Raw genomic sequence first — 23503 nt, forward strand, 5'->3', positions numbered from 1 at the left:
CTCCCCCCTTCGTGACTTCTTCCTGTTTTAGACCCTTTCAAAGTTACAGAGGGTTTTTTTGTTTGCTTGTTTGTTTTTGGTTTTTTTACACTTGATCTTAGCAGAAAGGCTGAGAAGCAATCGTTTGTTTTCTCTCTTAAAGAATACTACTACATTTCCAGTATTATTCTCGGCCAAGGTTGTCCCATGTATGTGCTCCCAATTATACTTAAAGCATGTGCCCACCAGCAGAATATAGGCCACACATTAGACTGAAATGACTTTCCTTTGCACCACTCAAGCACTGATAGTGAACCTGGATAATCAGTCCAGAAATTTCCTCATGGGGAGTTCTATTTCAGCAAACTTCTTGTCTTTTTTTGCCTCCTGACTTTAGTTGGGGCCATTTCTAGTTATTGGAAAGGATGTAATAAAGTTGAACATCTAAAGGAAGGCCCAGATCTCAATACCTTCTGGGACTCTGAAATTTTCCTACTTCCACTCTAGTGATCTCTTGGCATATAAAGGAAGAGCACCCCTCCCAAAGCCAAAAATAAAATGCTTTATTACTGAATTTGCTCTGGCAGTGGGTGCCCACTTGCCTTCTGTTTGCATAATTTAAAAGAGTCATCAAGTGAAGCCCCTTCCCTGATGAGAGAAAGATAACTAACTCCACTGGCTTCCAGGCTTTGTTCTAGATTGAAAAGCAATTTTTAAATGTCAGCTCATTAAAACATATATTTTTTGAACATACATGCTAAGGTACTCCACTACAGTGAGACTTTACTCTGCGTTAATGGTTCTTCCCGTTTCTCCTATGTTTATAAATGTGATTTCAGAACCTCTGATTTTCTCTTTCTTTCTCTTTGCCTCTAAAGTCTACCTCAAGGAGAAGATATTTGCAAATGATATATCTGATTAAGGGTTCATATGCAAAGCGTATAAAGAATTCATACAACTCAAAGTCAAAAAAGCAATTAATCCAATTTAAAAATGGGCAGAGGACATTAGTAGACATTTCTCCAAAGAGGACACACAGATGGCCAACCCACACAGGCAAAGAGGCTCAAATCATTAATAATCAGGGAAATGCAAATCAAAATCATAATGACATATCACTTCACACCTGCTAGAATAGCTATTATTAAAAAGACAACAAATAACAAGTGTTGCACAAATGTGGAGAAAAGAGAACCCTCCTGATCTGTGGGTGGGATTGCAAATTGGTGTTGCAGCTATGGAAAACAGTATGGAGTTTCCTCCAAAAATTAAAAATTTAACTAGCATATGACCCAGCAATTCCACTTCTGGGTATTTATCTGAAGAAAACAAAAACAATAATTTAAAAAGATATATGCATCCTTATGTTCATTGCAGCATTGTTTACACAAATCAAAACATGAAAGCAACCAAAGTGTCCATTGATAGACAATTGGATAAAAAAGATGTAATATACATATTATTCAGCCATAAAAAGAGTGAAATCCTGCCTTTTGCAACAGCATGGATGGACCTGGTAAGTATTACATTAAGTGAAAGAAGTTGGACAGAGAAAGACAAATACCATATGATTTCCGGTTATGTGTGGATTCTAAAAAACAAAACAAACACACAAACAAAACAAAACTGAAACAAACTGATGGGTGCCATAGGAGAAGAGGCGAGGGGAGGGATAGAAAAGGGGAAAGTGATTAAGAAGTACAAACTTCTAGTTATAAAATAAGTCATGGGGATGTAATGCACAGCACAAGGAATAGAGTCAATAATATTGTAATAACTATATATGATAACAGATGGTTACTAGACTTACTGTGGTGATTACTTTGTAAGGTATATAAGTGTTGAATTACTATGTTGTACACCTGCAACATAATATTGTATGTCAACTATAATTAAAAATAAATTTTTTAAAAGCCCTAGCTCTAACATTTTCTATGTCGGTGAATCTATGCCTCATGATCAGCTCTCTGTTTAGTACCTAACCAGAGTCTGGCCCTTGGATGGTGCCAATATACTTTTATTGAATAAATTTCTTATCTCTAAATGTCAAAAGATGCCTTCATTTATGCGCCCTGTCTCATTAGAAACTAAAGCTATCTGAAACTGAGCCTTTCTCCTTATGGAGATCAACCTTCTCCAAATCTCCTTCTCTTAGTCAGTGGTACCACCAGCTTCTCAAACAAATCTCAAGTCTGAGGGCTGATCTTGGTCTGTTCCTCTCCTCCACCAGTTGCTCTAAAATTCTAACCAGTTTCCCCATCTGTAAAATGGGGATAATAATAGTCTTAAATGAGTTAAAATGCAGAAAGTACCAGAAGAGCACCTAGCATATAGAAGACAATCAGTGCTAACCATCACTGTCTTTCTATTCAGAAACTAAAATTACTACATATTATATGACTGGGAGCTGATCATAGTTACTCCGAAGGTGCAGGATGGACCCCCACCCAAACTGTGGTTCTCATGTCAAAAATAATTACACTACACACATGAAGAGGGTTATGATAAAAGGTCTCGTACTTACATAATGAGGTTTCCTGGGGAAATTAGGGTGGCTTTTGAGTACATTCAAAAATGGTATTCATGGTGCTTGGGGGGTGAGGCTGGGTGACCGTGCCTATGCATGGTTTGAACTTCCCCCTGGTGCCAAAGAAAGGAGTCCTGGATTTTCTTATCCGCTTGCCCAGATGTAGGGAAGAAGGAATACAGGAAGAGTAAGGATTAAAAGCTATCAGCTGTCAAACATAAAAAAACAATGGGGTCAGATTTTCATTGCAGAGCCAATAAGGCAGTCAGTCAGTCAGCTACCAAAGCTTTCCAATTTTGAATTTGAATGAATGAAGATGCCAATCACTTTTTAACTTCAAGGAGCACAAAACCTCCTTTCTGGCTTCTCTACCTCTACCCCCTCTCCCTCATCTTGCCCTCTTTGTTCCCAACCATCCTTTTTGCTAGTGTAATAACTCAACTGAATTTTCTTTCTCACTGTGAGGTTCAAAGTGGTTTCCCATGTGACTTTTATAAACATAACCCAAAAATTCTTTGACACCCTTCCCCCCCAAAAGTGGGGTCTATGTCCCTCCCCATGATTCCGTTTTGTTTTGTTTTTTAATATATTCTTATTGAGCTCAGAGAGAGGAAGGGAGAGGGAGAGAGAGAGATAGAAACATCAATAATGAGAGAGCCGTCATCAATCGGCTGTCTCCTGCACACCCCCCATTGAGGATTGAGCCCACAACCTGAGCATGTGACTGGGAATCGAACCTCCATCTCCTGAATCTTAGGTTGATGCCCAAACACTGAGCCATGCCCGGCTGGACCTGTGATTCTGTTTTAACTAATGAGGCACCATAGAAGTGATGCCATCAACTTCCCATACTAAGTCAGTGAAGGTCATGCAGCCCTACCTGGTTTTCCTGGGATGCTTGCCCTGGGAGAAGCCAGCCACCGAGTAAGAAGGCTGGCTCCCTGAGGCTACCATGCTATAGAGGCTAGATACAGGGCTCCTGGTGATAGCCCCAGCTGGGCTTCCAGCCAGCATCGACTGCAGCCATGAGAATGAGCCCTCTTGGCCATTCAGCCCATTCTAGCCTCTAGATGCCTACAGCCTCAGCAGATATCTGACTGTAACCATATAAGAGAACCCCTAAGCAAAAACTTCCCAGGAAATCCTTCCCAAATTCCAACCCACAGCACTGTGAGTAAATCAAACAGTTGCTGTTTGATATGACTAATTTTAGGGTAACTTGTTAGGTAGCAATAATAACTAGAAAACTCTTATTTCTGTCATTAAAAGATTAGGAGTAGCAAAGTATAGTTTTTAAGAAATTACAATTATAAAGTGAGCACATATGCAAGACTAACTCATTAATGAAGGAACCAGCAGGTTAGTAAAGATCATTAAAAAAACATGTGAGATTTATATGCACCAAAGAAAGGATGTTGGAATAAGTCTGCTCTGGGCTAAATACAAACCTGGTTAATTTCCTACAGGGCAATGAAACCATAACCTTTGGGATTATTTTTTCTCTAAACAAAAATCATTTGTATCTGTGCTTGGAAAAAAAAAAAATCTATCAATTATGATGATTCTTTACAGAATCTGGGCCTTGAACAATAGTAAATAATGTGTCAAACAATAGAGAATTAAATAATCCCAGGGTAGCCCTATTAGACGATGCTTGGGCATGACATGGAAAGAACACACAGATAATGCTTTGTCTAAGTAGTTGGAATTTTTTTTTACTAGGGCCTACAGTAGATTTCACTTTTTCATAAAGATCTTTTTACAGTGGCAAACAAGCAGGGCACACGTGGAAGAGCCCTGGAGCTCTGGTCTCTGTGACAGATGGTGGGAAAGAGACATTCAGAGGTTTTCTACCAGCACCTTCAAACCACATCACGCTGTCACCCACCTCCTTCTTGTGGTTGTCATTTAGCAAAACCTGTGGTTTTCAGATAGTACACGGGGTTGAGAGTTGATGGGGTAATTTTCCTTTGGAAACAATGGGCCTCTTGATAGTGAAAATTATATTGGGGGAATGTCCTGAATATCAGTTTTCAGATTCTCATAGAGCCTCTATCGTAGTGCGATATACTTCATTTAAGCAGGAGATATTTGTGTGGAAAAACAGCACATGCCCCGGGCTTTTCTCAAGCCACCGCATACTAGCTAAATAAGCTGTCTGATATCTGGTTTCCTGATCTGCAGAATGAGGCTGATAATACCTACTTTCCCAACTCAGAGGGAGCGTTAGAAGTGGTCCAGCGCTATTCACAAGTGAAAGGTTGTTATTATTATTATTATTACCTACTTGAGGACACAAATGGTGGAAAAGGAGGAAACGGATTCCAGCCGCCGCTGTGTGAAATGCAGCCCCACCCGGCCGGCCCGAGTTCCCAGCGCAGCTGGCTCCTGCCCCTGGAGCTGCTGCAGCCAGCGGGCGGCTCCACATCCACAGGCCGGGCAGCTTAGGAAACCCTCTTCACTTCAGCAGTGACTCATAAAAGGGACTCAGAGAAACCAAACGTGAGCTGGGGGAGCCTCCTGAGCCTTCAACACACTGGGTCTAGAAGAAAACTGGGCCTTCGAAGAAGAGAGGACGGGCTCTTCGGGGTTTTGGATTCAGCGAGAATCGGATGACACCCTGGCTCTGCCGCTGCGGGGCCGTGAGGCGGCGGGCAAGGCCCTTATGCTCTGAGTCTCAGTGCCCTCATCTCTAAAGTGAGAGAATACCACTCAGTTCAGAGCTGGGAGATTTGAAACTGGGGATGCCATGAAATCAGAGTTCTTCCTCGAGTAGGTAGGTAATCAAGGCCACCCTCGTCCCCACTGACAGCAGGCTGGAGAGTGCAGGGTCGTAGATTCACATCCTGGAGTGTGTTCCCAGTGCGAGGAACAAACTAGGGCTCTATGTGCCCGGGGGCTGGGGCTTTAATATAATCAATACCAGTGTGTGTGTGCAGACTGTGCATGAAAAGAGGGGCACAAACATCACAAGAGTTAGGAGAGGCTGGAAAGTGGTTCCTTTAGGTGGGGACAAAGGGAGAAGGAAAGACGAGAAACACATGGGTACGTGCCGGTCTCCTGGTTCTAACGTTTGGTGGCAGGCTCAGCGATGTTTTATTTTACTATCAATAATGATGAGAGTTTACTCATGATTATTATTAAGTGATGAGCTATATCTGAACGGTTAATTCAGTGTTGTGCAACAGAACAGGCACTCAATACAGACACCTTCTTGTCTCGTCTCCTTCTTGAGGTTCTTCTTCTGGAAATGTTTTTGGTTTTTTTTAAAGAGGTTGATTTTATTTTTTATGTGTATGTGTTTTTATATTGATTTCAGAGAGAAGAAGAGAGAGGGAAAGAGAGACGGAAACATGAATGATGAGAGCCACTGATCTGCTGCCTCCTGCACCACCCCCCCCCCCCACTGGGGATCGATCCTGACCGGGAATCGAACTGCAGTCTCGTGGATCATAGGTCGATTCTCAACTGCTGAGCCACGCTGGCTCAGCATGGAAATGTTTCTTTTCCTTTTTTTTAAAATATATCTTTATTGATTTCAGAGAGAGGAAAGGAGAGGGAGAGAGAGAGATAGAAACATCAATGATGAGAGAGTCATTGATTGAGCCCACAACCCGGGCATGTGCCCTGACTGGGAATCGAACCCCGATCTCCTGGATCCTAGGTCGACGCTCAACCGCTGAGCCACGCCCAGCCAGGCTGGAAATGTTTCTTAAAAAAAGAAAAAAAATTGTTTTCCTCACGTGATACATGGTGCTTTCCCCACATGTCTTTAATTGAAGCTAAAAATTATTAGTATAGCTATGCTTAATAGTTTCCATCTTTGGGAACTTTTACTTATGCAGTTTAATTCTCTTCTCTATAATCAGTCCTTTCTAACTTCTATTTCCCACTCACATTTGTAATATATTGAGGGGAAAATGCAATACAATATTCAAATAAATGAAAAAATGGTCTCCTGCAGATAAAATTAAGCCAAAATTACAGAGCCTGCACGTAGGCCTTTTTCTGTCTCACACCAAACTCAAATTCCTCCCTCAATGCATCTTCAGCCCAGTCAAACTGAAAGTCTTGTTTTTGCCCAAACATGACATAACTGTATACACCTCTGTGCTGTACGCTCTGGAAGGCCTTTGCCACTAACCATTTTTCTCGCTCTCAAAAAATTCCTGCTCTTCTTTCAGAACCACACTTAAATGTCACTTCCTCTGTGAAGTTCTCCTGAACAGCCCCACCAGAGCTGTTGCTACCTCTTGCATGCTCCTATATTATTTGAAAAATGCCACTGTTTTAGCCCTGAACATACAGTGACTGTAATTACTGCCTCACATGTGGTCTCCCTGACACTCATGAGGAGGGACTATACCTACATCACCTCAGGAGTGTCTGGCACTTCACAGACAGGCAAATGAAAACTCGCATGAGTGATGGAGTGAGAGATTGTTATGCTAAATATCTCATACCTCCTCTTCTCACTGCCAGTTCTTTGATTCTGATGTGGCACTGGCTGGGAGTACTAAAGAGATCCAATGTCCAGTCAGGGAGGTTTCATGGAGAAGGGGGTTTTTCGTGGAGCCTAATGGGTCAGAAATATGGAAAGGGAAGTATCTTCTTTGCTGACTCCATCAGTCCCTAGTTATCTTCTTTGTCCTACACCTAGAAAACCCATCAGCATCCTTGTAACAGAGCTCCCATGAGTCCCAATAAGATGGCTTTCTCATGAGAGTTTCACTGGAAACACACAAACACTTGTAGACACAACTTTGGGTGGCCTGGGAACAATTTTCAGTGGGAAAAAGTTGTAAGATATTTTTATGTTACTCCTATTTGCTGAAATATATTCCATCTTCTGAAAGTGGATGGAAGGGAAATCAGCATAACTGAACTCATATTATAAGTGAGATCAGACAGTAAATGCTATCGGAGCCCCTGTTAAGTGAATGTTCTACCACTCAGGGCTAAGCGTACACATGTGCAACTACTATGGACAACGCAAGAAAAAAGTATGATGTAGTGACTACAGAGCGGGACTGGGAATCAGACCTGAGCTCACACCCATGTTTCATGTATCTAACCAAATATCCTTGGACAAGGTACTTAACTTCCTTGGTCATTTAGTTGGTCATTGATGAAATGGGCAGAAAGTAACATTTACCTCACAGGATTGTTGTAAAGTTAAAGGAGATGTAAAAACATTCAGCACATCAGAAGTGTTCAATAAATGGTAGCGATTACTATTATTTAAACTATTTTCTGCAGAAAGAAAAAGGTAAGGGATGGGCAATGTTACCTATCTCCCAGGACAGTTAAATGAGGAAACATTTAGTAAAAATATTTAGAATAGTGTTTTGCAAAGAAGAAATCTTAAAAACAGAGAAGCTGATCAAAGATTTCTTAATATTTTTTTCCAGAGTGTAGTCAGAGACCATGTTTAATAATCTTGAACAGCTTTGAATCATTTCACCAGGAAAAAAATATATATATGTAATGTGCATACACACTTTAAAATTCTAATAAAATTATAATGGTGACCCTCTGAATTATATTTTTTAAATGTAGTACTTGGGTCCCCAGGTTTAAAATCCCTGATCTAAATAAAAGTATGAAATATAAATTAGAGGAAATAAGAACCACTGGTAGATTATTTTTTTCCTTGATCTTAAATAAGTCAGGCTATTATCCATTTTAAAAACTCTTGTTAACTGAGGCAGGCTGTCATAAGTGTAAATTAATAAACTCTTTCGGTGGGAGAAACAGGAAAAAACGGCAACTATTTCATCTTTCCTCTCTCATGTTGGAGTGGCTCAGTCTCTGCCCTCTTTGAACATGCTATAGATTCTAATCCCCTTTTGGCCTTTTCTTGTGATTGAAACTAATGGAATTGTTTCCCTCTTATGTCCTCATTTTCCATTCCTCAACCTGCCTGGACTTTTGCCTCCGAAGGTTAACATTGTCATGAAGTCATGTAAATTAATCATTACTATTTGGACAGATTTATTCAGAGTTCTCTCCCCACAGATGTCTGTAAGTATGGTGAATCTGACATCCAGGATTGCCCACTGGGGTTGGATATCATATGTATAGTGTCTAAGCCCAAAACTAAAAAATAAAGAACTCTCAAAACCCTTACAACTTTAGATTCAATTGGAGTTGAATGAGAATGTTATCAAATAACTGTCCCAGTAGGTTAGGAAATTCTTCTAAAGTAGGATTGCTTAGCATTGGTCTGGCGGCACAGAGAGATGAACTTTGGTGAACTTAGTTCAACTAATTTGCCTCAGTTGGAGGCCTTAAAATTGAAGGCATTGGAGCATTGGAGATAGACTTACCCAACATTTCTGGGCTGGATAAAATGTGCAAATCCACAGTCACAAGCATTAAGGTTTAGAAGGTGTCTAAAGGACAGCACTATTTCTCACTGAGCGTCCGCGTGAGCAGCTTCTCAACAGAGGCCCCGGTAACTACCACCAATCAATTGGAAATGCCTTAGGAAGAGAAAGCCCTTTGCCATCTCTGGTATTCTAGGCAGTGCATTTGGGTAGTAGTATCCTTGTCACTGTCTTCACACTTGAGCCCTTCTTGTAAAAAGGACCTCTTCCACCTTGGGGCTATAGAACTATTATGTATCTGAGAGTCAAAATCTGTCTACCCCACTGGAACTGATTTTCATCATGTCTAATCCCTCTTCCACTTGACATTCAGCAAACTGTTTAATTAATTACTTCTACTACTCCTTGTGCATTAACTATGTCCTAGGCCCTGTGCCAGGCACTGGGGAATTGTGGTGAGCAGGAGAGATCCTGCTTCTCACAGAGCTTGTACCTCAACACGGGAGAGATTGGATAACTATGACTCTTCTGGTCTGTAGGCTGACCACTCACAATTTCATAAACACTTGTATGCAGCTCCTTCACCCTCCTGCTCAGCCTCCTCTGAATTTGCTCTAATTGGTCTATGACCCTTTCAAAGGGTGGGGCCTGACCTGAAGACCAGGAGGAAGGCAGGGGAGAGGAAGGCTTGTCACTATTGTTCCACATTAATGACTTTTCCCTGTGAGTGTCTGAAGTCCTCATCACTATCAACCTTTCATTTGAGACCCAGACTTCTCTATGGGGTGGGAGATGAGGGCAACGCCTTAACAACCTGAAGGATCTGGAAGGGGTATCAGTTTCACTCTGATCTGGGGCACTCACATTGCAGGGTTACTTATGAATTGAGACCATGGACTTCCGGATCAAAGAGATCTGGGTTTAAGTCTCACCAACTTAAGCAACTTTATGGGCATGTGACCTTTGCAGCGATGGCTGGGTGAGGGGAATGAGGGGAACTGTGCTCAGAAGGACTCCAAACTTGCTTTAATGCTCTGCTGTCACCATCTTGAAATTCTTAATAATTTCTCAGCTTGGGGCCCTGCATTTTTATTTTGCCCTAGGCCCTGCAAATTGTGTAGCTGGTCTGTAAGCAAGTTATTTAACTTCTCTGAGCTTTAATGTCATCATCTAAGACAAGGGTAAAGATACCTACTCCACAGGCTCCTGTGAGATTTAGTTGAGACAATGTGCCTATCCCAGAGCAAACACCTCCACTGCAAACAGTTTAAGTCATTGGTATTTCTTCCACATGCCATTAACCACCTTTTTTGGTACCTGTTCTATTGTCCTAACTCAGTAACACATACTTGGGAAAGAGGAGTTAACTTTTTTAGTTTTTTCAGATATATGTCTTATAAATATTTCTCTCCATTCCGTGCCTTGCCTATTCATTTTCTTAACAGTGTCTTTTGATGAAGTTTATCTTATCAGACTTTAATTTTGTGATTATTAAATTTTCAGTGTCCTGTACTCTTTGCCTACATGCCATCTTCATCACTAGGCTCCTAGTGCATTTCTAGAGGAAAAGAATGGAAATTTTTAAATTTTATGCTCCCAGCCCCCAGCATAGAGCCTGACCTATGAGTATAGTACTAAGTTTTCTGGAAGAAGGGAGGAGGAAATATATATTCCCCTTTCTGTCTAGTATCTCTTTGGGGAATTAACCCTGGCCCTCACTGTTCAATGCTTCTGGTTCAGGTGAGGCTCATCTCTTTCTAATCCATGCTTAGGGATGCGCACTTGACCAAAACTGAGCCAATCAAAGCTATCTTCAGCATTCTTACAAGAAACAAGGGCATGGAGATAGCCTCACCCTCCTCTCACCAGGATGTTATAAGGATACTGTAAGGCTAAAGCAATTGCTGGCCATCTTTGCTGCCACATGGATTGATCCTACTTGAGTATGAAGTCAATACAGGAATTAAGAAATGAAAACTGAATCTTTAAAAACAAAAAAATTAATTTCTTTCAGTAGTAAACCATTTGTCAAATAAAATAGTTTTAATAGAATTTGTAATGTAAAATTCATAAGGTAGAATTGTTCTGCTTAAAGATGTAGGCATGTGTCTCTACCTGTGTCTATTTGTGTGTAAGTATGTTTGTGTGTGTAAATATGTATCTATGAGGTCTATATGCCTGTGTGTCTATGTGTGTGTGTTTTCTATTTATAAGTGAACATGAGACTGTATGTGTATGTGTGTGTGTTTTTGAGTGTACATGTATTTGTGTGGTTTGAATGTTGGTGTGTCTATATCTCCGTTTGACTATATTTATGTCTGCAGGTATATTTATGTGCATGTTGTGGTTTCTTTTGTGTGTTGGTTTATGTGTGGCATGAGTTTGTGTATGCGTGTGTGTCTGTGTGTTGTGTGTAGTGTGTGTATGTGCCTACATCTATGTTTGTATAATTATGAGTATGTACTTGAGCTTGTATGTGAGTCTGCGGGTATGGGTGTGTGACTCTATGTGTGTATGTGTTTGTGTGTGTGTGGTTGGGGGGAGGGGAGAGGACAAATCTACCCCCATCCAATCTAGACTTTGTGCAAATTAAGGAAAGTTGCCCTGTCTGGTGGGGCAGGAGCAGCTCAAGTACAGAGTTTGGCTAAAGTAGGACTGGATTTTAGCCCTCTGTAGCCCCCTTACCTCATGTCTTGGAGAAAAGAACAATTTGGCAAGGGTGGGGGCATCTTGGAAGGCCTGAAAGTCCATTCAGCTGCTCCTTTGCTGTGCAGGCACCTTCCCATAGGATTTAGTCTGAAAACTACCTAAACCAATGCTAAAACCAATGTTCTTCTAATGGTTTCCAGATTATATTATCCTAGAGAAGTTCATGGCACAGTTCCTGCAACTGAAGGCCAGAGCTGCACAGGCTCCAGGGCTGTGAGCAAGCACTTCCCGCAGGCCATCTGTCTCCCCGCTCCTTTGGCCTTGTCATGTCATGGCCCTGGACTCTTCTCTTCCACCTGTTGCCTCGTGCAGAAGAATGCTCATTGTGGTTTAGGGTTGCACATTGTTGTCATGGCCCATCACATAGTTCACACTTTTATTAAAATGACTCATGGCCAAGAGGCTATGGAGTTGTGATTGGGTGGTGTTGGGGAGAAAGATATAGATGGTGTGGAACTAGGTCAGATGGTGAATGAGGTCGTGGAACTGGGGTGAGCAGCTTGAACCTGGAAGAGAAAGCTGGTGCCCCAGGTGGAAACCAGTAAGATTATTAGGACTTGCATTCATCTGAAGTCTTTATATCCAACAGGAGTGTCTCAGCCTACTTAGCTTCTCAGCAGAAACTCCCTCTTTGGCAGTTTGACAGGTGGTGTCTTGTGACTGATGACTTAGGGCAAGATGCTCCACCATTGTGAGCTTCTGTTCCTTTAGCAATAATCCCTACTCCCTGACGTGGGTGGTTGGGAGGAATCACTGAGACACTGCACATGAGGTGCCGAGAGCAGTGCCCAGTAAATGTTAGCAGAGTCTTTTCTTTCCCTTTGCACTCCCTCCTCTCTCTTCTTACCAGCCTTGGGGTACCCATAGCACTTTAACTGTGCTTTTGGTGTAGCATCCAGCTCTAACCTAGCACTTAGCAAATAATCAGTATCCAGCAGATGCCTGTTGGGTGAAGAGATGAAGGCAGGCAGGCAGGCAAAGGGCAAGTAGGAAGTAGCAGGTGAATAATAAAGTAAGTTGGGACATTTCCATCTTTGGAAATGAGCTACCGGCATTCTTTAAAGACGGGGGTTGAACAAATAAATTATTTTGTTTTTTATGTGTGTTTTTTTTACTTTTATTTATTTAAATAATTTATCTATTTATTTATCTACTTATTTATCTATTTATTTATTTGTCTTTCCAATACCACTTATCCCCTCTATACCCTCTTCCACTCCCCACACCCACCTGCCATCACCACACTGCTGTCCATGTCCATGAATTATTTTATATCTAAAATATGACTCTAGGTGCTAGTCAGGGTGAGGAGCTCAGCAGGCTGTTATAGTCAGTGTTTTCCTCTTACTGACCATCTGTTGGTTGTCCAACAAACTATTTCAGTTCCTTTCCTCCTGAGATGACAGTGTGGATTTGGAAGACTTAGAGTGTACATGCGGTGGCACCTGTTCCTGCCAGAAGACCAAGTTCAAGGGAGGCTTAAAGGAATCTGATTTGAGAAAGAAAGAGACAGGAGAAAAGTTCCATAGATAGTGAAGGACCCAGTAGGCAGTAAGGGCTGTCATCACCATAATTATATTCCTACCAATCATATATCTGCTGTTAAACAGTACTGTATTAGTTGCTGAGATTGTAATACAGAAGGTACATTTCTTGCCCTCCAGAGGCTTACATTCTAGGGAGTGGAACTGGATAGAAGACTAAGAAGTATGGAGCACTATGTGTTTAGCTCTGGAGCAAATGTTTTGTGATAGATGTCAAGAAAGAATTATTATTCTTCAAAGAAACTAATGTGCAGAGAGGGTAAGAAACTTTCTCCAGGTCACCCAGCAAACACATAGAACTGGGAGAAGAAGCCAGGTCCCTCTGGCTCTAATGGCCTTGTGCTGCTCATACGGCGATGAGCCAGGGCATCCGGGCAAGCCTATTGAAGAGAGTTAACTTTACAAGGTGTCCTAGGTTCAGTGCCGTGTGAGTAACAGAGAATGATCGTGCAGGAGTCTAGAAGAAAAGAGACCTATGGAAGCCTCAGATAGAAGGGGAACTTTGCAGAGCAAGTAGGCCCTCAACTAGATACTGATGGCAGAATATGAACCCAATAAGAGAACAATGGAGGGAGAGGCTTTCCAGGTAGAAAGAGTCATATTATGAGCAAAGGTGAGAGGTGGGGAAATCCTGACATTCTGGGTTTGTGTTATGCAGTGTGGAGTACTGAAGAGAGCACAGCCTGCTCCAAATTCACTAACAGTGCAACTGTAGGCCAGTCATCTACTTTCTCTAAACCTCGGTTTCCCTATCTGTGCAATGGGTTGTGAGAACAGCCACTTCATGGGATTGTGGAAGATCAAAGACAATGATTCAAAGCAACTGTTTCAACAACATCACCAATCTACGTTTGACCTCAATCTAAATCTTGTTCCCTGTCTCATAGTATCCTGTTTCCCTTCCTGCTTGCGATGGAATCAATTATATGTCTGTGTGCTTAGTTATTGAATGTCTGTTTCATGACTGTAAATTCCATGAGGACAGGAACAATCTCTGTTCTTCTCAACACCATCTCTTTAATGTCCAGATCAGTAGGCACTCAATACGTCTCCGTTAAATGAGTGAATACATAAGTGTACAAATGAATAAATGAATTCATGAATAAATGAATAACTATACCTATTTCTGTGCCACGATTCCAAGAATCTTAGGGAAATTATGTCGTTTCTCTGGTGAGAGGGCTGGTTGCTAAAGCAGGAAAAGCCTTCAGAGAATGTAGTTAGAGAATTGCAGGGCCTCCCCAGATCTCCCATCTGCCTCCTGGTGTTGCACGTAACTGTCTTTGAGCGGGAAGAAAATGACACAAACTTGCAGTTCAGCTGGTTCCAGGGCTTCCAACCTAGCTCCTTCTGTCTTGCTCAGATCTGATATGCTGCTTCACTAGTGTGACTTGTGATGTGCACAGTGAAAATGACTGTGCAGATCCCAGGCTGCCGGGCAATAACCCTGAGTGAATGTCTAGACTTTCCAATAATAAAGTCTTCTAATCCAGTGCAACACAATAACCCTTTTTGTAGAGTGGGGACGAGGAAAGGGGAAAAACAGATACACTAATAATTACTAGGCATTGGATGCATGCATTCTGAGTTCGGTGACAGAGGTAAGCACAGAGAACTGAAGGGTACAGTGGAGGCTATACAGTCCTGCCCTAGGAGAAGCAATGTAAATACAGGTAGATAACATTTATAGCTTTCAGAAATATGATTACATATATAATCTCCTCTTAGTCTCCCTGCAGCCATAAGAAAAGGGAAACTATGGATAACATTTGGTTGATTCTAATATATCGGGAAAGTGAGGTAATTAGGGATGGTCCAGGATATAGAGCCGGTGTCAGCTGCAGATACGAACTCACTGCCAGATCTCGTGACTATCAGTTTAGGGGCCTTTCTCTTACGCTGCGCTGTCATGCACTGGCCTTTGTATTGGTCAACAGTGTGAGCATGCCTGCATTGTCGCAAACCCCCTGCTTTCTATAATGTATTTCCAGTGCACTTTTGTGATGGGACATCAGAATTGAGTAAGTCCAGGGTAGGCAAGTGAAGGTCCGTGGGCCACACTGGCCCATTGCATGCTTTTGTAAACAAAGTTCATTTACTCTTACCTATGGCTGTTTTTGCATTGCAAAAGCAGACTCCTTGCTTCACTTTTCTACTTTACTTTTTTACTTTTATGTTTAAGGTCCTCTCATGGTTCAAGATGGCTGCTGGCACTCCAGCCACTGTGCTGTTGTTGCTACTACTACTACTGATAGTATGATAATTAGAGGGAACAACCCAAAAATCAAATACAAAAAGCCTAGAAACAGAGACATCCATAAAGATCAGGCAGCTAACAGGCATTAATTCAAATCTGCCATAGTTCCTGACGCAACCAGCATATTTCATTGATCCCATTCCTGGGGTAGGTACACCGAGAAAGACCTGGAAAAACCACGTCTTACCTGTATTCAGCATCTAACGCTTTACAAAGCATATTTATGCTTCACTTGCTCTTCACAATACTCTAGAAAGGTAAGATGAAGAGGTCTTGTTATTCTTTCTACTGTACACTACAGTTCACACAGGTGCTAAGTAACCAGGCCCCAGGACCTTCTACCTTCCTAAAGACTGTTAGATATTTGGATATTTGTTGGAAATGAAAGACGAACGATCATTGCAGAGGAGAAAGAAAATGATCCCAAACCAGGACTCCTAGCAGATGCAGCTAATCCTGTGGCCTCAGCCTCACGGAACCAGTACCCTCACCTGTAAGACAAAGTCAGAGCATCTGTCGACTTCTGGGGTTGTTATGAGGACGGCAGACAGTGACTATAATGCACACGGCACACAGGCCAGGTCAACAAAATCGCTGTCATTACCTAGGCTTACCTCTCACATCCAGTGTGTCCTTGGAAAGATACTTCCTTTTACTGCGCACCAGTTAACTTTTCTCGGAAAACAAAGGGCTTGGACTCAGACTTGCTAAAACTATCTTCTGAATCTTGAGTCCCATCAGCCTGGGGACCTACTTTTTTAAAGAAAACAGCTCAGATAAGAGGTCAGGTTGGAATTCTCCCTCTGGTTACCAGCTGGCTGCGTGTCTCAGTACAGGCTAAACACGTTTCTGACTCTGCGTCTGTAGGATGGGGCCAAACAGTATCTAGTTTATTGGAAAGGCAAGGACTGTGAGGACAGAATTAGGTAGGTGTGTCCAGCCCCGCGGATGAACTTCTTCAAAAGCAGGGACCCATCTGCTTCGTAGACTTAAAGACTGTGCCATCACTTCGGAGGGCTGGTCGCAGGATCAGATGAGTAAAATCATGTAAAGTATCAGGAACAAGAACTGGCACAAAGTAAGCATTCAACAATTTATTTTATTTTATTATTTTCTTACATCCGCCTACAACAGTCCCGGTGTTCAGGGTCGAGAAGCGGTTCTAGGATACGCATTTTAAGAAGCGGTTATAAGGTGCGCGGGTGAGTTCTGCGAAGCGAGCCCCGCGGCGGGAAAGTCTCCGCTGGAGCGACACAGCCCCACAGGCGTCCCCGCGAGCGCGGTGGCCCCGAGCGGCCCCGGCGAGGTCCCGCCCCGCCCGCCTCCCGGCCGCGCCTGGCCCCGGGCGGCGGGCGGACCGGCGGCGCCCAATCCCCGGCCGGCTTCGAAGGACCAATCGGGGCGCAGATTACCGGGGCCGCGGCGGCCTGGGGGCGGGGCCTCATCACGCCCGGGCCAGTGGCGAGGCGCGTCCAGCCCGCAGCCCCGCTCGAGTGTGAGCCCAGATGGGCCCAGTAAGTGACCCTCCTCTCGGTCCCACGTGTGCACCCGGGGCTTTTGCAGACGCGCGGCGTGCGCGTTGTCCAATCGGAGAGCGCACGACCCGCACCTCCCTCCCTCCGCCTGCGGTCGCCGCCTCCTCTTCCTCTTCCTCCGCCGGCTGCTAAAGTCTCATTCCCGCCGGGCCTTGGCTCCCGAGACGGTGCTGAGTCCCCTGTCCTGTCCCGGGTGAGGCGTCCGGCCGCTCAGCGGGGGGGTCGGCTTTTACTGCGTCCCCGAGGCTGCCCGGGAGAGGTCTGCAGCCCGCGGGCCTCGGCCAGCCCTGTCCACTTAACTGTGTGCACTTCCTCGCTCCCCGTCACCCCCCCGTCCCGCAGTTTAGGACATTTTCCCAGGCATTTTTGACCCTTGGAATTAAACCTCGCTACCTAAGGTATCTTAAGGCTAGTGCTGCTTGTTACCTTGAAACGTTTTCAGCAGCTTGCGATGTCTTGAGGTGCAGTTTAGCGCAGATGGTCTAGTGCTGTTCGGTTACAGTTATCCTGGGTAGTAAGGCCTGGGGGGAATCTTTCCATTTTTATTCTTGTCCCTTCTTTTAAGGGATCCACAAGATGCAAAAATAGGAATTCCCCTAATCATTGGCTATTTTCTCCTGAAGCACTTGTCTTAGTTTATTTGGTAAATTAAAGTGTCAATCATTATACCAAGAAATGGGAGAACCATCATCATTTGTTTAATTTTGAAAATAGGAGTTAAGGGGGGAGGAAGTGATTATGCTTTGGAATTGCTAATCCTCTCGGTATATGCCTGTTATTTAGATGGTAGAGTTTTGCTTTGTTTGGCTTGCTTTTCCTCATTTCCCATAAGCCACCCTATGTATATCCTGATTTTTTACTTTCGAGGTTGCCAGCTGGGTTTTTCAGCCTTACAACTGCCTCCTAGTCTTCTGGGAGTCTCCTGTTAATGAGGTCCTCCGCTTGGCTCTTGACCTGATGGCCACTGGCCTAGCACTGGGAAGGACCAGCTGAGGAGGATCTCCTAGTGGGAGGCCCAGAGGACTGTTATTAGGAATGACTGGGGGGGAAGCAGACCAGAGAGGGTGAGGAGGGCCTGGAGGTTAATTTGAGGGGGAGAAAGGTTGGAAGCCTCTTTGGCTGGATTTTGATGTCAAAACATGTGTATTGGGAAAAGGGAATAACCCAGAGGGTGGAGATCTGTGTCTTTCTAGATGAAATTAAGTTTGCTAGGAGGAGACTGGGTCTTCTTCCAGGCTATGTTAATCTTTGCTGTGGGCCTTGTCTTTTCCTGGAATCTCTAAACTTTCACTTAGTTCAAATCACAGTCAATTACCAGCTGGTTTTGAAAACAATTTAAAGTAATGGAATCTTAACTCCCAGCCCGGGTGGGACCCATCCCCTCTTCCCAGGGTATTTGATATAATTATTTTACCAGAATGTACTATAGAGGTCATTTCACTTCTTACCTGCCCATCTTTTTATGAGGTGAGATGTAGAATCAACCCAGGTGGTGTAAGAGGAGCTTCATCCAAACCAGTGCTTCAGTTCATTCATTTGTTCACTAATCTTGTGGCAGGTGTGGGCCTGGCATTGTGGTGAAGAGAACAAGACTCGGTCTCTGCTTTCATCCAGTCTAGTCTGATGAGGATGAGATTAGGGCTGTGGCAAGGTATGCAGAAGATGCTTAGAGGTGGAGAGAAGGGCACATGGCCCAATATGAGGTTTTGAGGAAAACTTCCCAGAGGAGATAATAGCTGAGTTACAAAGCCTCAGTATGAGTGGGCTGGAGAAAGACAAAGGGGAAGGGATTATATTTGATTTGGGAACAGCATGTGCAAAACTATGTAAACCTGGCACATTGTTGATAAGTATGGCTCATCAGGAATGGGTGAGGTGGGAAATCACCAGAAAGTAGGCTGGGGCTGGGATGTGTGAAAGGGCCAGAACAGGGAGGGTCAGGTGAGTCATGTTAAGAGAATTTGAAACGTGTCTTCCGAGTTTTAGAAAGTTAATTCTGCCTGCAGGGTGAAGACTGAAGGAAGGCTATTATAATACAGGTGCGAAATGGGGTAGGGTAATAGTTATGAAACTGAAGAGAGATTAGGAGAGCATAATGGTAGGGATTAATTACTGATTAAATATAGTGGATGAAGAAAGAATGTGGCAGTCAAGGTTCCATGGGGAAAAGAAGGCATTCTTAAAGGGTATTTTTGATCAGCTTTATTGAAGTCTACCTGGCATACAATAAACTACATATTTAAAGTGTCTAATTTGGTTAAATTTGACATAAGTATATATCCATGAAACCATCACAGTCAAGATAAAGAATATTTCTAATACCCCCAAAGATTTTTTGTGCCCCTTGGTAATCCCTCCCTTCCTAGTACCATCCTTCCCCCAAAGCAACCGTTGATTTACTTTCTGTCAACATAGATTAATTAAGATTTTTTACGACTTTATCTGTGGGGTCATACAATATGCATCTTTTCTTGTGTGGTTCTTTTATTCTGTTCCGTAGATCTTTTTGCCATTTTTGATGCCAATACCACATAGTCTTGATGACTATAGTTTTGTAATAAGTATTAAAGTCAGATAATATAAGTCCTTCAACTTTGTTCTTTTTAAAGTTGTTTTGGTCATTCTAGGTCTGTTACATTTCCACATTAATTTTACGGTTATTTTGCCAATTTCAAAATAAAGGCCTGCTTAGATTTTAATTGGACTTTTATTGAACCTATACATTGATTGAGGGGAAAAGTGACATCTTAAATATTGAATCTTCTGATGCATGGACAGAGTATATCTCCTGATGTACTCAGGTCTTCCTTAATTTCAGCAATGTTTTGTAGCTTTCAGTAGATAGGTTTTGCACGTCTTTGTCAGATTATCTGTAGGTATTTCATATTTTTTTATAGTAAACAATATTGTCCTTAAAAATTTCAATTTCTAATTGTTGCTACTTGTGTATTGATCATATATCCTACAACCTTGCTAAGCTACTTATTAGTTCTAATTGCTTTTTTGTAGATGCTATCAGATTTTCTATGTAGGTGATCATGTTATCTGTAAATAAAGACAGTTTTACTTTTTTCTTTCAGCGAGGATGCATTTTATTCTTTTTCTTGCTTTATTACACTGGTTAGAAGCATTAAAATATTTTTTTACTTTATTGATTTTTTAGAGAGAGAGAAAGGGAAAGAGAGACAGACAGAGAAACATTGATTTGTTGGTCCACTTATTTACGCATTTATTGGTTGAGTATTATCTGTGTCCTGACTGGGGATCGAACCCACAACCTTGGGGTATTGGGGTAGTGCTCTAACCAACTTAGCTACCCGGCCAGGGCGAAGCATTTATTTTTTTCATCATTAACTATGATGTTTGATTTAGTTGTATTTTCTTTGTAGAAGCCCTTTATCAGGTTTAGGAAGTTTCATTCTATTCCTATTTTCCTGAGAGGTGTGGTTTCTTGGTTATTTGTTTTTAAATGAAGAATGGATGTTGTATTTTTTCAGGCTCTTTTTTCAGTAACTGTTGAGATAATTTTTAATTCTTAATATGATGAATTACAGTCACTGATTTTTATTTTTATTTTTTGTATATTAAACTGAACTTGTATTCCTGAGACAAATCCCACTAAGTCAGGACCTATTATCCTTTTTATATTTTGTTGGATTCTATTTGGTAACATTTTAAGAATTTTTGCATCTATGTTAATAATGGATATTGATTTATAGTTTCCTTGTATTGTCTTCTTAAGTTTTGATATCAAGATAATTCTGGTCTCATAGAATGAGTTAGGAAGTATTTCCTCCTCTTCAATTTTTTGGAAGCGTTTGTGTAGAATTAATATTTATCCTTTAAATGTTTGATAGAATTCACCAGTGAAGCCATCTGGGCCTGGAGTTTTTTTGTTGGGAGGGAGAGAAAAGTCCTCATTTTAATAATCTAGGACTATTCAGATTGTTTTTTCTTGAATGAGGCTTGATAGTTTGTGTGTTTTACGGTATTTGTACATATCATCTAAGTTGCTCATAATATCCCCTATTATCATTTTAATATCTGTAGTATCTGTTGTGATTTCATCTCCCTCATTTCTGTTATTGGTAATTTATTATTTCTCTCTTTATTTTCCTGGTAATTCTGGCCAGGCATTTATCAATTTTATTAATCTTCTCAAAGAACCAGCTTTTGGTTTCATTTATTTTCTTTCTTTTTTTTAAATTGGTTTCTGCTCTGAAATTTATTATTTCCTTTCTTCTACTTACTTTGATTTCCTTTCTGATTTATTAAGATGGAAGATGGGGCCATGTGTTTACGACTTCTTTCCTAATGTAAGCATTTGATATAAATTTCCAAGTGCTCTTCAGCTTAGCCCTACAACTTTTGCTATTTTTTATTTAGTTAAAATCTTTTTAGTTTTTAATTTTTTTTGATCCATGTGTTATGTAGAAGTTTATTCAGTTTCCAAATATTTGAGGACTTTCTGTTATTACATATTACATAGCTTTCTGTTATTGATTTATAATATAATTCCATGTGGTCATAGGACGTACTTTGTATGACTTAAATCCTTTTAATTTTTTGAGACTTTTTGGGCCCAGAATGTGGTCTGTCTCAATAAATGTTCCAAGTGTACTTGAAAAAAATGTATATTCTTCTCTTTTGGGTAAAGTGCTTTTTACATGTCTATAGATTGGCTTTATTGACTGCTACTGTATGTTATAACCTTGCTGATTTTCTGTCTAGTTATTCTATCAGTTATTGAGAGAGGGGTATTGGGATTTCTCATGATCATTGTAGATATATGCATTTCTCTTTGAAGTTCCGTCAGATTTTGTTTTATGTACTCTGATGCACTGTTATTAGGTACATTAATATTTAGGATTGTTTGGTTGTCTTGGTGAATCATCCCCTTTATTATTCCATAATTTCTGATAATATATTTGCTCTGAAATCTACTTAGTCATTTTTCCTGGTAATATTTGTGCTCTAAAATGTACTTAGAGTGATAATGATATAGCTGCTCCAACTTTCTTTTGATTGCTATTTTATACTATATCTTTTTCCTCCTTTTATTTTTTAACCTATTTGTGTCCTTATATTTAAAGTGGGTTTCTTGTAGGCAGCGTATAGTTAGATTGGATAACAAAGTAGGGCCTGGTAGTTCCTGCCTTTTCATTAGGGTGTTTAGACTATATTTAATGTAGTTATTCGTATGCTTTGGTTTGAGTATACCATCTTGCTTTTTTTTTTTTCTGTGTTTGTCCCATCTGTTCTTTGGTCTTTTTTCCTTTTTCTGCCTTCTTTTGGGTTATTTTAAAAATAATTTTATTTTTTCCTCCTTATTGGTTAATTAAGTATAACTTATTTTTTAATCCTCACCTGAGGGTATGTTTTTATTGATTTTAGCAAGAAAGGAAGGGGGGGGAGAGAGAGAGAGATCAATGTAAGAGAGAAACATCGGTCAGTTGCCTTCGGTATATGCACCAATCGGGGATTGAACTTGAAACCTAGGTATGTGCCCTGACCAGGAATTGAACCCTCCACCTTTTGGTGTACAGGACAACAGTCCAACCAACTTAGCCACCCAGCCAGGGCAAGTATAACTTCTTTTGGTATTATTTTGGTAGTTGCTTTAATTTATCAGTCTACTTTCGAGTGGAATTATACTACTTCACATGTGTTTCATGTAAGAACCATACAGCAGTAGATTTATATTTCTTTTCTTCTAGCCTTTGTACTACTCTTGCTATATGTTGTACATTTTACTTTCATATATGTTTAAGCCCCACAATACATGCTTATTTAATTTTAACCAGTCAGTTATCTTTTGAAGACATTCAGATAATTTTTAAACATTCTTTCATGTACCCACAATGTTACCCTTGTGCTCTTCACTACATTTTGTGGATCCAGATTTCCATGCGATGTCATTTCCCTCGCTGCTGCTTGTAGTGTAGTTCTCCTCCTGATGAACTTTCTTATCTTTTGTCTGGGAAGATCTTTATTTTCTTCCTTGTTTGCATGCCTGGTAATTTTTGATTGAAGACCAGACATTGTGTTTTTTACCTTCTTAGAAATTTTGTATTTCTGTAAGTACTCTTGAGCTTTGTCTGCATACTCTACCCAGTGCCCTGGGAATTACAAGACTTTTCAGTCTGGTTATTGCGAAAAGGCACTATTCATGGGCCTGTGTGAAGCCCGTTCATTGTTCACTCTAACCCTTTCGGGTGTTTCTGGCTCAGGTAGTGTCCGCACTCTTTGTAATACTTAAGGGGTACCCTTTGCAGATGGCTGGACTTCTCCCTTGTACACCTCTCTCCTCTCTTGTACTTTGCCTCAAGTAATCTAGCCTCATTTTTGTCCACAGATTCCTAACTCTGTCTCCTCAGCTCAGGAATATTGCAGGACTTGGCTTGGGTTCCAGGCGCTAAGCTTGAACAAATTTCAGAATACCTCTTTTTTTTCCTTTTGTCTCAAATCTCTCTAGGATCACTGTGCTTTGTTGCCTGGTTTCCAATGTCCTGAGAACCTTTGTTTCCTGTTTTGGGTTTGTTTTTTAAGTTGTTTTGGGTGGGAGGGTAAATATGGTTCCTTTCCATCTTGGCTGGATGTAGAAGTCTTCAACTAGACTTTTT

The 23503-nt window shown here is 41.4% G+C and overlaps 1 protein-coding gene across 1 annotated transcript in view; it reads left to right on the forward strand.

Annotated features, from left to right (window-relative positions):
* Positions 1-17250: 17250 nt before the first annotated feature.
* The window catches only part of FGGY (FGGY carbohydrate kinase domain containing), a 352569-nt gene continuing 346316 nt past the window's right edge, over positions 17251-23503 (forward strand). The window contains exon 1 of the mRNA XM_016205908.2: positions 17251-17278. The gene's annotated coding sequence lies outside the window, so the exon portion shown is untranslated. The remainder of the gene's footprint in view (positions 17279-23503) is intronic.

This window comes from Miniopterus natalensis, chromosome 9 (genome assembly GCF_054644295.1).
Source record: "Miniopterus natalensis isolate mMinNat1 chromosome 9, mMinNat1.hap1, whole genome shotgun sequence".
Taxonomy (NCBI): domain Eukaryota; kingdom Metazoa; phylum Chordata; class Mammalia; order Chiroptera; family Miniopteridae; genus Miniopterus; species Miniopterus natalensis.